At 41.4% G+C, this 15,138-nt stretch overlaps 1 protein-coding gene across 9 annotated transcripts in view; it reads right to left on the minus strand.

Moving 5' to 3' along the window:
* Positions 1–15,138, minus strand: part of RABGAP1L (RAB GTPase activating protein 1 like) — a 254,532-nt gene that overhangs the window by 42,440 nt on the left and 196,954 nt on the right. The gene's annotated exons all lie outside the window — the stretch shown is intronic.

Raw genomic sequence — 15,138 nt, forward strand, 5'->3', positions numbered from 1 at the left:
AGTTGCTGCCCTTGGGAAGCCACCCTGCTGTGCCGAACCCTTGGCCACACCAGACACCTGTGCTGGAGCGAAAGGCAGGGGAGCAGCTGCCCGTCCTTCGCACAGGTGGTCACCCCAGTGAATTAAGAAGCAAAGCGTTTACTGCTGTGCTGGTGCAGCCTTCGAGAAGGCTGCAATTTTATTCATAACTCTGTTCCAGTTTTAGACATCAGAAGGTAAATACCTTTAGATGTGTTTTTGGATTCAAAGTGAGCACTGAATGTTAAGCCATTGCTCGCAGGAATGCCCCATACCATTTGATAAAAGCAGTTGCCAGCTCCAGCTGATCTATAGTTCAGCAATTGCTTCTCCAAGTTTTATTTTTATTATTTAAAATGTCAAATAACATAACATGGCCTATTTTTTTTTCCCCAAAGAAGAGGGTGTATGCACCTGTGTTTCTCCTAAAATAATCCTCCAAATGTGTGGAAAAATCTGGGCTTGATGTGTTTTAGCATATGTACTTACACGGGTAAATCCTCCCAGTTTGCAGCTACGCCGCATTCTCCTGATTTGAAAGCAGGCAAGATTGTAAACTCATTTTCGCAGATTAAAGCCAGCAAAGCCATCCTGCTGGAGAGAGCGAATGTTTCTCTCCCAGCGGTGGCAGAGGTCAGCGTGGCTGGAATTGCTGAGGCAGAGGCGTTTCCGACAAACCAGTGACGCGGTCGGGCGCTCCCCCTCAATGGAAACGCGTAGCCCACCGCAGGGAAAAGCTTGGGACTTCGAGCTCTGCCTCTTGAATTATTTACTGTAAGCACAGATAATAAAGGAGGGCAGTACTATTGCCCTGGTCTCCTTCAGTCTTACAGGAAAGCACTAACAGCAAAGTCACTGCAAAAGCAGGAGGAACCTTTACAAATGTATTCAGTGCTTCTTTATGGATTAAAAAGCATGTAGCAGAAAATACTCAAACGCCCCTCTCCCAGCCTTCCAAAATCAGCTGCGTGCCACACAAAAGGCTAGACCTGTTCCCATGCAACAACTGCTGTGTAAGGATTTTCTTCCACAAAGTTCCTAGATGATCTTTAAAGCTCATGAAAAGAAGTAAAATTATTTATTAGCCTCACCTGTGAAACTACAAAGGGTGGAAGAGCAGGCCAGCTGATAGATCCCCAACCTGTTGGAGGTCACTCTCTGTATTTTTAAAAGCATATTTTTTGATTAATTCTATTCTGTGTATTTGTTCTGCTTCTCAAAGAGACAGTTATTAATCCTTGCAATTTTAAAGGGTTTGGGTCAAGTTTGCACTTCATTTCAGGTTTTACATTAACTTGAAACTACAGCTAAACAAGGGCATGAAGCTGCCTAAAACAAATCCGTTCTTTTTGATTTCTAAAAACTATACGAACCTGAAAAAGATTAAACAGCAGCATAGCTGGGATGCCAGCCTACAGGTACATACTCATTATTATTCAGCTCAGTCCCTTCCAGATTATGTTGCAGCCTTGTAAATTAACTCCTGACTCTCTTTTGATTTTTAATTAATTAAATTCACATTTTTAATTTATGTTTTCATATTTCTTTTCCATATTGCCTCTTTCACTTTCTAAGGGCACTAGAAGTTATTTCCTCTCTTCAGCTAAGTTTCCTTTAGATGTCAACTGTCTAGCAGAAATACCTCACTTCGTGAACTTTTTTGTCTGCTGAGAATTTGCATTAGAGCTGGGATGACTTTTTGCTTGTTTGTGTTTTTCCAGAGGCAAAGGCAGCACAGGGCTCCGACCAGTCCAAACTACCGGTGCAGTTTATTGCATGGCCCCACAAAGACCTGTGGTGTGACGGGTGATGGAGGCAGTGGGGCAGAAGAACAAGGAAAGAGCCAGATATCCCTGAGCCAGTATTGCTACCAAGTAAAAGAAATATTGAATCTTACTGTAAGTTTTTGGAAATTCTAGCCTTTGGCTGTTGAAAAAACAGATTTAACAGCATATTCAGGGCATACATTGTGTGCAGAACCCAATATAACCAACTGACGTTTAAAACAGAGCTGAGCATATTTCTTCCTTACCCATCCTTTTCTTTTAGCAAAACAGGAGAATTTTTTTTCCTATTTGCAAAGGCAAGGTGTGGTACAGGTGAGCTCCACGACATGCAAACAGCTGCTTGAGGCAAATGCACTCTGAGGGGCCACGCTAGTTTGCAACGCAGGCTTCCCTACAGAAACCATTCGGAATGAAAAGGCAGAAGAAATTCCTAAACTGACTTAGAGAATAATTTCCTGAAAAGCAACAGGCTTCTGCCACCTGTTTCATGTTTCACCCCTTCTCTTTGGGGAACTATTTTTAATGTCCTCCCAGTTCAGTGACGGCAGACACCAATAAACAACTCAACAGTACAACTGAGGGAGGCAGCAGCAGTTCAAGAGCAAGGCCATGTACTAGGGACCTCCCCACATCTGCCCCAGGGCTATGGCCATTGTCTCCTGAATCTATGCCCCCAGAGTCCAATCAATACAAACAAGTCCCTCAAGCTGCTGAAGGGACAAACATTAACAATCCGTTTGCCATTCTAAATGTCTCTGATATATATTCCCTGGGGCTATTAATCCAAGAACTGAATAATGTTTGTATGGCATTTAGACCATGCAAATGCTATTGAGAGCTAAGTTCCAGAATAAACTGATCCTAACCACCACTACCAGTGAAGTGTATTTTAAACTTGTTGCATTTATCACTTCAACTAGTATTGAAAAGAAAAAAAAAATGGGGTCAAACATATTTTTCAAGAAAATTAGCACAGGAGTGCTTTGCACTTATAATTATTTATATGGATTTCTGGCTTGATTTCAGTATAGATTGATTTAGGGATTTTACCCAAATAGCCCACAAGCTAATGCAAGCAGAGTCAAATTTTATCAATCAAAACTTCACCAGAGTAACAGAGCTAGTTCAGGCTTCATACAAACAACAATCATACAGCAAGTATGTATCTGTATTGCTACCTTCACACATGGTCTACTGGCTTTTCATTTAGAGCATATGATCAGCAAACAAAAGACATTAATTAACATCAAGTAGCACATTAAATAGGGACATCCGTCACATGAAGAGACTCAGACTGGGGCCCAGGACTTGGGGCTTCTCATTCTAAATCCACAGCTGACTTACCTTCTCAAGGTAGATGCATCTTTCCATATTTACTTTTCCCTCCCCAAAGAGGGATTAACAGTCCTTATCTACCACCCAGAGAAAGATTAATAATGGTAAAATTTATGAAAAATGCAAAACTGTAAGTGCTATTATTATTGTTGTTGTTGTTATTATTATGTTGTCTGACAAGTTTTCTCCAGAGTGCTGTTAAATGTCTTATGAACTGGCCATGCTGCACAGGAAGGTCAGACTCTGCAGCAGAGTGCAATATCATGTTTACCTGGATGACCTGTCTGAAGTGCCCTATATCACATCAGATTTAGTATCTTTACTGATGGTCACTTTGCACCTGACCTTTAGCCTGGGACAAGAAAAAAAGGAGAAAGACTGAAAGGCTGGAGAGCCAGGCACTATGAGAAATTCTTGCAATTAAATAAAAGAAAGAAAGAAAAAGGCAGGACCACAGCACATCCTCTGTCCATCAAAACCACTGGAGCTGGCCAGGCACATCATAAAATACTCTGCTGTGCAATGATTAGGCAGGGGCTGCTGTGCTGGTACCCCTGGAGCATCACGGCAAAGCCCCAGAAAGGTCTGTAGCCATGTCTTTCACGGCAACCCCCTGACAGAAGCCTCATGGAACAGGTGAGACATTTCTATGTGTAGATAGTACAATAGTAATGGCATATTCCCAAAACAAAAAATAAATCTGCAGTATGATTGCTTGGAAGATGAGATAAAGAGTAATTAAGACTGAAATTATGTGGGTGAGCAGGAAATGGCACATGGTGCCAGCTAAACTGGACTAAACCAGACAGACTAGTCCACCTATCTCAGCGGTTGAGGTTATGGAAGTCAGAGAGTTTGATTGTGAGACACAGTCTAGACTGAGGCATGCTTGAAGACTCTGAAATAAGATTATTTCATGCATTGTACATTAAAAGTACAAACTACTGATACTTTCCAGGAGAGCAGTGTCCCCCACAATGCTGGAGTTAAAAATGAAAGCACTAACTTGGAGGTCAAAGGACTAAATGCAGCCAAAAAAGTCCAGAAAACAGCACTTGCTAGTATATATTTACACCAAAGATGATTAACAGCAATCTGATACAGAAAGCATTTTACATGAAATGTAAAATGAAATGAAAATGCTGGGAAAGACAGGAGGCAGCTAAGTCTCAGTGCTCCCCTGGACAAATTCCCCTGGAATTTGTACAGGTCAACTCCAGAGGAGGAAAGAAGCTCAGGACTGTGCAAACTGATCAGCTGTATAAGACTACCAGAAGCATCCACTAACCTAAGCTTCACATAATCCTTTGCCGCTAAATCCCTATTCACCATCATACAGTACAGTGAACGGGAAATTCTATTCTCAGAAGATGATTTGGAAGACAAACTATTTCAGTGCTTAACTGTGCTGATCCAGTCTCCTACTGTGAAAATCTGCATCTATGTCTAATGCTTCAATATACCACAATGAGAAAAGCTTCTGTATTTACATATGATTTAAAGATTAACCTGTCTTGATTTGACTGCTAATAAGCTTATTTTAAGAGCTCAAATAGTAGGTATGGAGGGGGAGACAAGGCAGGTTCTTACACAAGTTATCAAAGAGCTCTCTACGTGATAATGAGGTATTTCTTCAGACATCAGAGACCTGAGATATTTCCACATACTATTCTACCCTCCCCATTTGTCTTATTCCAAGTTTGTCTTTTATTTAAAATCTGGACCACAGGTCTTGTATTACTGCTACTATTATATCTATGCAACTAAAAGAAATGAGACACTCCCTAAAAAAAAATATCAGGAATTGGTCCAGCTTAGCACAGATGTCCACAGGGCAAGAGAACATTTTCTCCTTGTATCCATGTGCTCAGGCTGCTCAATGGACTGCTCAAGCTGAGGTCAGTATTTCTGCCATGCGTGCAGGGGCTGTGCTCCCTTGGAAGCTCACTCACTCCCAGTGTTCCTGTTGACTCCCCTCAACACCCAAATAAAGGGTCATCTTTAGAGAGAAAATTGAGACATAACTTCTAATCTGCCTTTTATAGAGGGGAAGTGCTTAAGCAAAATTCCGTCTGCAAGGAATGCAAGGGAAGTACCTGGAAGGATTGAGAGAGTATTTTTGCTTGATTTGAAGGAAAAAAAGCCACAACAGCAAACAAAGAAAAACAGAGGATGCAATAAAATTTAGGATGATTTGCAAAAAGAAGTTTTAAAAAAGAGATTTATACCATAAAATTCCTCAATGTATTTCCAAATCATACTTTTTATATGATGAACATCGTTATTTTCCCTGTTTGGAAAGTCAATCCCCTAAGCAAAACAGGAAAAGTGCGTTAAAAAATGAGAAAGTTTGGTATATAACCAGGAAAAAATAAGAGATACTTTTGCTTCTCTCAGTTTTGATGTTGGTTATGAATGATAAGGCAGCAGTTTCAGCCTACCATCCACTAGTATTCAGAAAGGATACTATCTATCAAATTTCAACTCTGTGTTTACAGTTCAAATTAATAGGGGGGAAATCAGTGTCTACATTTGTTGACTCATTTGGAGACTGCAAGAACCCCTAGGGGTTTGTTCTTTTGCCTACAACAATAGTGAACTGCAACATTTAATCTGATGGTGTCAACATGATGCTGATCTGAAAATGAAGGAAAATAAACCAATTTATAATAAACTAATAACTAACATGAAAAAGAAAAGCTATATTGCCATCTCCATATGGATATTATATGTAATGTAAATCCAGGTGATCTATGTAATGGTTTGAAAGGTTATAGATGTCCTTCTCTGCTGCATTTGTGGGAGAATAACTCAGTTTCTAATTACTCTTTAAAACTAATTACTCTTTAAAAGCGGTGAAGATTTGATCAGCTTTCTCAGCCGTACAATGGTTGTCTCTTGGAATGCCACACCATTTTTTTCTTCTCTAGATATATCTCACTGCAGAACTTCACAGTAACCTGGAGAACTAAACATGGACTTAGCAACACTCCTGAGACTAGAAGAGTTGCCTGGGGATTGGCAATTGATTTAGCAGTACATTAACTGAGCTCCCCCCAGTTTTAAGGAGAGTGAAATGAATGAGTCACACTGGTGATTCTTGTGATTCAACGTATCCCTGACATTGCACAGTACTGACATTACTGAGACAGACGGTATCTGTATTGAACCACCTTGGGGAAAAAGACAAAAACAAAAGGATAGTTTCCTTAACACTACTTAGGACTATGAAATTGAGAAAGACCAGAGTCAGACACATCTGAGTCAGATTTTTCTTATCTCTCATAATGGAGTGTAAGAGCGGCAAGAGAAAAAGCTTACTGTGAGCTAAAGATGGAGTGCCCAACCTTGGCCATCTGTTATCAGTAGTACACTCCAAAAAATTCAGGTGATTTTGTTGGGCAATACTATATTTTTATTTTCTTTTTTTTTTTTTTTTTTTAATTTTTCTATTAGGAACATATGACCTGTGCTCCCTTTATCAGTATTGTTTGCATTCTTGTGCTCTTCTTGGATCTTTCAGAGTTATGGGATTCTAAGGTATAGACAGCTGGCTGGGTGCAACAACACCAAAGACACAGCAAGAGGCAGCAGCACAAACCAGTGATCAGACACAGCAGTAGGACAGCTATGTCTCCTGTAATGCCTTTATCAGCTCAGGTATACTTTATCCTTTCTCAGCATTGCAGACCACCCTACATTTTGCCAGAGCTCTGAAAGTTCAAGAGCGAAAGCTGAGTATATCAGGTGGGAAGAGCCACAAGAAACGCAGAGATCCCCACCCACACTAGCCACTTGCCTGCTTCTGGGTGTAGTTCAAGATGTTAATCATCATCTTCCACTCCCTCAAACTCCTGACATCTTCCCGTATGAAAGATCCTTTTCTTCCTTTTCTTCAGATGGGATCAATTGAAGATGATCCCATCTTCAATTAATGAAATTAAGATCTGTTAACTCAATCTTTTTAAACGTACCCGAACAACTTCTCAGGGCAGTAAGTTATTCCCGGGCATTTGAGCTGGTTCTAAGCCTCCAGTGTTTTGTTCACAACTCAGCTTAGAGAATACCTGAGATAACTTAAATACTTGTCCAAGCACCTAGCACATTTCTGAGCTCTATGTGAATAACAGCGCCAAAATGTACACGCTAACGCAAATAGCACAGCTTGGCTTATGAAATCTCAACCATATTAAAAAAATACATGGAGCCACAGGTCAGCAAAGGTTTTACAATGGATGTACATAAAAAGTGGACATCCCAGTGACAGACACGTAATAAATGACAAAAAGACCAAGAGTTCATTTTGAAAAAATCAGAATACTGTATGAGCATGCCAAACCACTCTCAGAAATATTTTAGTTTTCCAAATGGGTAATTGAATGCTTAAAGCAAATAAGGGGAAAATTCAATTTGGACTTAAAACATCACCTTCCTCATCTCACTTTGATAGAAAAAAAATTACATTCAGCCTTGTGCACAACCCCTGTTCTGCAGGACTGCATGTACAAAATCAAGTGTTCACGTGCTTCTCTTTGTTCTTCTCCAGAGAGGGTCAGGTAATGGTTGGATCATCAAAGCAGAAAAATTATTTTCTACCAAAAAGAGGTCTACAATGAAAACTACAACAGACAGACAAAGAAGCTGTCAGTCAGTGGCAGCCAAAGGCAGTAAGGAGAGGACCAAAGGGCAACAGCTGTGGAAGAAGTATAGTCCAGAGACTCAGCTCATGAATAGTGCCTCTGCTTGCTGAAACAAAAAGTAAAAAAATATAAAAGGAAAAAGGGGAAAAAGACAGTTTGGTACCTGTTTGTTCCAAATAAATCTCTACAGGATTCATCATGTTCTTTCTCAAGCTACAGTGTTGTGCTGGAGAAAAGGTACAAAATACTGGAGCTTGTGAGAGCTTCTGAAGAGCGTGGCAGTTCTTTCATCAAAGTTATCATCGCAGTCTAACACCAATGCTGATGTGACCAACGCTACCACAACAAACCCAGCCAGGCTCTGTTACAGTATATCCACTTAGTGCTTTCCTGGTTGTGAAAAGTTATTCCAATCGGTGGTCCTGATTTTTTGCTTGGCAAGGAGATTCTCTGGGTGACACAAGATGTAACAGTGCACATAAACCACTTCCACCTTCCCCCATTTTGGGAGCGCGTCTAGAACAAACAGCATGGTAACAGCTTTATTACTTGTCTGCTATCCTCCTCTATCCTTGTGCAGCCACTACAAACGCTCTGCCAGTTTATCGATACACCAAATACTCCATCAGCAACCTGCTCCTCTTATTGATACAATTTAAGGCAAATCTGTGCCCTGGCCAGGATCCCAACCCCACCCCACAAAAATGCAGTTGTTCCTGTAGAACTGCCTCTACAGCAGGGCTTTTCCCAGCACTGCTGGGCAGGTGAAGCATAACCGTCTTTTCACTCTTTGCAGATCTAGTTAGGCTACAAGAAGCCTGGAATGCAGGCACAGCTGAAGTTAAAGCAGCCAGAAATAAAGTAAGCAGAAAAATAGCTTAAAGCCATCTTTGTTCTGACCCTTTTTTCTTCCGTCAAGGACTGTTGGGACCAAACAGATTCCCGGCTGCTGTCTCACACAGAGTACAGCCAACATGGCCAACTACGCCTTTAAAGTATACTTTCAGCACACTTCTGGATGCCACTCCAGCTCGACAAATATCATGAGGAGTTTGCTCAGCTGATGAACAGGAACACCAGTAAAAATAGGGTAGAGGATGGTGTTGGAGAGAAGACAAACATATGCAAGTAAAGGCACCCTGCTGCAACTCGGAGGCTTACGGCTCTGCTTCCACATTATAGAAGAAATCTGTTTAGCTATATAAATAAATAAGATGTACACGTAAATAAAAAAGAATAAGGGTGGGCTGCAGGAAAGCAGCTAGACTGTAGCCCCTTCAGTATTTTGGAGGTTGCTTAGCAACAGGCTGGCTGCTGCAGGGCTAAAGTAGCATGAAATTAGCAGCTTTTCAGCAAAAGACAAATTGAATGTAAAACTGGGGAGGTGGCCATTGAGTAGCAGCAAGGAGAAAAGCATTAACTGGTGAATCTGATACAGTGGGCATCTTTTAGGAGTGTTTCCTGAGTGCGGGGGATCTTTAATTAATGTGGCCAAGGGGCTTTGTCCTGCCTGGGTACTGATAAATTCCAAAGTGCACCTGACAATTTAATAATTCAATCTTGATTAAAATGATGGCTGTTACAGTCACCTCATGGGTTAATGACTTATTAATGATCTTAAATAGCTCAAACCAATCATACCAGACTACCCGTGCTATATTAGTGCCAGTTGACACCATGTTTTCAGTTGCAGTTATCTAATATATTTCTCCATTATTTCAGCTCTAGGTTATCTCGATGCCATCTCTGCATTCACTTAAGGAATTTGCTTCCTGTGAATCCTTCAAGTAACTGAATGTCAGCTGCATAGATCCACTTGTTCTGGCCAAATAATTCCTCTAAATCATATTGCTCCTCTGGCCTTCCAGAACAACCCCATGGGGACACGGAGAATCATTATATAGACGGCTGCTATTAGACAGAACTGAGTAATGAGAACAGCAAGAACAACATGTGTACACATTTCATGGAGGACTTAAACAGGAGTTTTGAATGAAAGATTTTTCTGGATAACTTAATCTGGGGCCAGATTGTACCAGTTAATTGTTTTCCACCACTAAATGGGTGTGAAGCTGATCCCTGGCAGCAAGACACAACCAGGGACCTGTATGGCATATAGTCCATTGGAAGGTGGTATAGGAAGGCAGTCAGGTCAGGAGAGATGCTAAGTGACTTGTCCAGGCATTAAACTAGAGGAGAAGAGAGGAAACGCAGTGTCCCTTTTCCCTGCTTTTTTACATACACACAGAACAGCGATACCTTATTTTACTCCTTATTTACAGAGTAGCTTATATTTGTGTGGCACTTCAGAAACAGAGTAAGACCTATTTGAGGGCCTACGTGTGAACCAAATTTGCTTGGAGCAGGGAAACTTCTCACCTGCATTTCATCCTCCTTAGTGCCCCAACACAGCACTTAACCATTCCTGTGAACAGGGTAGAGCATATACAAGCCATCACCAGTTCCACAGGCAGTAAATTACACATTGTAGAGCAGGTTGGCTGTTTTCAATCCTTATAATTTTCAGAATTATTTCTGCGTCCTTGGGGGCTGCACACAGAGACGCCTTCAGCACTGTTTTGTTTTCCTATTTGTCTGGGGTTGAAAAGAGGGCAAACTGAGGCTCACTGATGTGGCAAACACTTAGGCAAGATGCCCTCTATTTCCTTAATAAGCCTATTAAACAAATCTATTCAAGGTGTAACTACAGGTCTCAGAGGAAAGAAACACAGAGAAATAACTGACTGTCCTGAGATATTCCTAGTACACGTACACAAGAAAACAACATATAGGCTACAATAGTTAATTGGGACCAATGTGATCCTGTTGCTGGAGAAGTAAATCAACCTAAAATACCTTGACACTTTTCCTTTTTGCACGGCCAGATTTAACTGTGCCTGACCATACAGCTTCACCGTCTGCTTCAGCTTCTCCTCCTCCGAACAGGAGATGATAAAATCCTGCTTCACGGAGCTGCTGTGATACATTCACCTCTGGGGTATTTGGAGAGTCAAGCATCTGTTAGTGCTCCCTGAACTTGAGCAAAATGAGTGACTGAAGGGAGATAGTCTTGGTCTAGGTTACAAGAACCAAAGACTGCATCAAAACTCAAAAGGAATATTATTCTCTACTTTCCTAAGTGAGTCCTTGCAGGTGTGCATCCCAGGATTTAATCTCCCCAAGGAGATTAAAAAATACTGCTATATTAATACAAATATACTGGTTACCAGGCATACAGCAACTGACTCATCACTCTCTGCCACACAGGATTTTATTTAAAAGGTTAACTATTACCCAATACTGCATATTTTCCAGTGCTTAGCCCCATTTTATGGGGAAGCAGTATTGCTTACAGGGCTAGTAGCTGTGTGCATCGCATGTTGAAGCTGGCTAACTAGTACATGCCAGGCTAAGGTTCAGTGTAATACAGATGGGCTGCAGGCTCCCTCGCCGTGGTACCGTCAGTACCAGCAGCACAGGTCAGAAAGAGAAGTTACAGAGTGATGAGCACAAAAGCACTTCCTTCCCTTCACAGGACGGACAGATGGGACAGCTGCTCAGCCATGACACAAACCGAGCACAGAAGTAGAGCCAGGGGAGATCATAAGGACTGGAAATTACCAAGGAGAAGAGATTTAATAAGCGAAGGTGCAGACAAGCCTGAATCTTGCGTTCTGATTGTGTATTAAGAGTGGAAAAGAAGGAGAAGGAGGAAAAGCAAATAGCATCAACAATGCTTAGGAGTTGGAAAGAGAAGATGTATTAAAACATATGCTTATTTCTCTTAAAATGTCATTCTCTGTCAACTGTCATGGTTTCCAGACTTTCAGAATTTAATTATATTGTAATTACTTCCTATTTGGACAAGGTCACAAAATAAAAGCTCGGTACCTTCCTACATTACGGTCTGCTGTATGTTCCTTACACTCCTGTAGCAGCCAAGTCCCATTTTCTGATGTCAACAAATATGCCTTCAGAATAAAATGCTGTTTAACGTCCATTAGTGTAGTGTAAGGCATATCAGAAAGTTAAGAGCCATCGTTACTGATCTTTCCGAGAAGCCTACCAGAGCACAGACATCTTTATCCTCTTGCTAATCCTTACAATTCACTTTATATCACAAAAGCAACAAAAAGGAAACAAATATGAAACCCAGATGCACGCAACCTTATGCCAGGTTCTTGTTCTACACATGCCCTCATTGTTGAGTAAGGACATGTGAAATCCCTTACATCAGGGACTCAAAAACATTTCTCAGTTTTTTCCACCTCTCCCCCTGCCACATTTCTCAGTTTTTTCCACCTCTCTCCCTGCCCCTAAATTCCCATGACAGTACATAATCTTGTATAACATTCCTGTGTGATGGATCAAGGTTGAAAATCCGCAAGGCATATAAGTAAATAGTTCCCTTGTTTATACAGGTAGCCTGTAAACACCACTTGTGACAAAATCCTTCTACAAGACATTGTTGTTACTGACATTTTGTGGATGTTACGGTAACGAAAGATGGAAGGAAAATAAAGAGGGACTCGGCTGTTCCCAGGGGAGCCAGGGTTCCCCACAAGCCCCTGTGTGAGCTCTCAGCCCAGCGCTGGATCTATAAATGTGCAGCTCGTTTCCTGTTTGCTTCAGCCATTAGGGCCTCAGCCTGCTTCCGGAGGAGATGCTGCCTGATGGAGAGAGACTGATGAGCACAAGCAGAATGCAAGATGGACTCTGGCATGGCCCACAACCACCTGTCCTCCTAATTCACCTCACCAATTAGTGCTGTGCCTGTGATGAACCCTTTTGTTTCAAGCTAGGAGGTCCTCTGCTGTCAGAGAGCAAGAGGAAGAGGTTTTCAAGGGTTACCAAGCCCAGGCAGTGCCTCCTTCCCCTTCACACCCTCACAGGGCCACTTCCCCTGGCTCTGACCAGGTGTGTCTTTGTCAAGTCCTGAAGTGCTTGGGTTCATCACGTTGGCTGGAGAAGATGGCTCTGGTGCATCTCAGGGTAGAGTAAAAAACCATGTTGCAAAAATAGATCCGCCTGGGCTAGAGTCACTGCCTTTGCAAGAGCCCCTCATCAAAACATCCTGCTCTGAAACACAAACTGTCCCAAGCAAGATGCTGCTTTCTTACCCCATGTCCTTTCTCCTCAGAAAGGAACACACCCTGCTTCAAGCTGTGCTTAGAAAAGGAAAAAACAAATTAAGTACTCTTGGAGGAAGTTCATTACAACACAAACCTAAATTTCACTTTGTATTACAAGAGAAACGATGGCCAAATTTGCCTCTGAGATTCTGCTGCTATTAAAAACAATGGGATTTGTGTCTGTATGTGAGGCCTATGTGAGGATGACGGTCTGGACAAGCTGTTGTAATGGAGAAAACTGTGTGCCAGGATCTATATTCTACAGGCACCAAATTGCAGCTCCTTTTAGCATGAGAGCCTTTCATTTCTACCTCACGAAGAGAGAAATCGCACTTACTGTTTTCAGGACTATTTAAAATTTGAAAGTAATGCCATGGTGACAAGGCGATGAAATTTTTTTTTCTTGTTTCTGACAGGTCAGGTAGATTGCAAAGTTGTCAAAACTAACAGCCTGACAATAAATTTTTCATGTGTCATTGACGATGGGAAAAGAAAAGAGCCTGAAGTGGGAAAAATAGTTTATCAGAAGGCGCAGGCGTTATTGAACACAGCAACTTGCAACAGGCTACCTTCGGGGAGAGCGGGAGCGCACGAGCAAGCAGAACAAAGTATTCTCATTAGGCAGTTAGAAATCAAAGCCCTGATCCATTTCCAATTTCTTCCACTGCTCTTGACTAGCTGAAATATAACCAATATTCCCTACTGTGTAAAGACGGAGCATCCCAGGTAGCACAATCAGGTGGCTTACTCAGACTGCCATGAAATTGTTCCTCATGAGGATGTACGATAAGGTCATTGATCTTGTGCTCTAAGCTATGGGTTAACAAAAGGATTTCCGAGATTAAAAAAGAACTGTTCAGACAATCACTTGACTCTGCTAAGAACTTTAGCTATAGTTTAATTTTTTTTTGGAGGTCAAAACCTTAACCTCTAAGCCCTTCCAAGCTATATCAGCCACAGCATATTTACGTTAGTGAACGTACACCTGTATTTCTCTGTATTTGTTGATGCTGAAGACAGTATCAAGGAATACTTCTTGGCCAACATAAATATGGGGCACAGAGCTTGTTTCTAGGCATTTCTGCATCTATACTTTTACCTACATGTCTTTCTCCACAAAATGTGAAAGCCTGTGGTTTTGTTCCTTTTCATTATGGTCATAAGTGCTGATCCTGGGATACATTTTTTTTCCTCTACAGCCTCTTTTGCATCACAGAAGTGTCTTTCAAAAGGAAAGCATCTTACTGTGAACAAGAGGTACTGCAAACCTGCCAGGCACCATCATTGCAGTCCTTCTCCATATTCAAACTCAAGGCATCCCTCAGAAAAAATCGGTTACAAGTTACTGGGTTTGTTTCCTTCAAAGGAAGAGAGAGTTTAGACTTTCTCTTCTAAAGAACAACTAAGATGACTACTATGCTGACAATAGTAACTCTAGACACTCTGCTACTGCTTGACATACAGACCACGGGAGGTAGAAAACTTTTTATAGAACATTTTAACATGTCACCTTATAGAAGGTTCATAAATCCTCCAGCCAACCTGCATCCGGGATTCAAATGTGTCCAATTCAGCTTGGGAAAAAATTTCACTTCCTCTTACTCATAGACCTGAGTTGTTTTAGACAAATTGTGGTAAAGATGGCAGAAGACAGAACTGTGAAACAGTGCGACTCCCTGTCACCTTCATCTATTGCTCTCTGTACTATTTTCAGAATCAAGGATGAAAGGGAGTTGTTATTCATCCAGGAGGAAAGAGAAAGATTCAAGAAGCTTAAGCCAAAAGACCTTCCGAGTATGCCTTTCTTCTTTGGTTCTGAACAGGAAAACATCTGTCATCCTGGAAGGCTGTGACTCCTGACAGCACAAAGCTGAACAAAACAAGCTGAGGTGGCCTGCTGGACCATAGAACAGTTTTCACATGTCACCCTCACCTTACTGAATTAAACTGCTGATACTTAGGGCAAATCTCATCATGCTATATGCTGCGATACAGTTGCTGGGGATAAAGACAATGAATATTTCTATCCACTTTTTCACCTCAAACTTTTATAGTTCTTTAAAGATCCTTACCGTCAACACTATTCTTGTTGATGCCATTACTCATGGAAGGACAAGCACGTATGCCAACAAATGACTACTACGACAACACCAAAATATTTGTACTCAGTCAGGTCGCAAAGCTACTTTAGATGGTTAAAATGTGATTATATTTAATTATTAATAA

The sequence above is a fragment of the Ciconia boyciana genome, chromosome 7, assembly GCF_034638445.1.
Source record: "Ciconia boyciana chromosome 7, ASM3463844v1, whole genome shotgun sequence".
In the NCBI taxonomy this organism is placed as follows: domain Eukaryota; kingdom Metazoa; phylum Chordata; class Aves; order Ciconiiformes; family Ciconiidae; genus Ciconia; species Ciconia boyciana.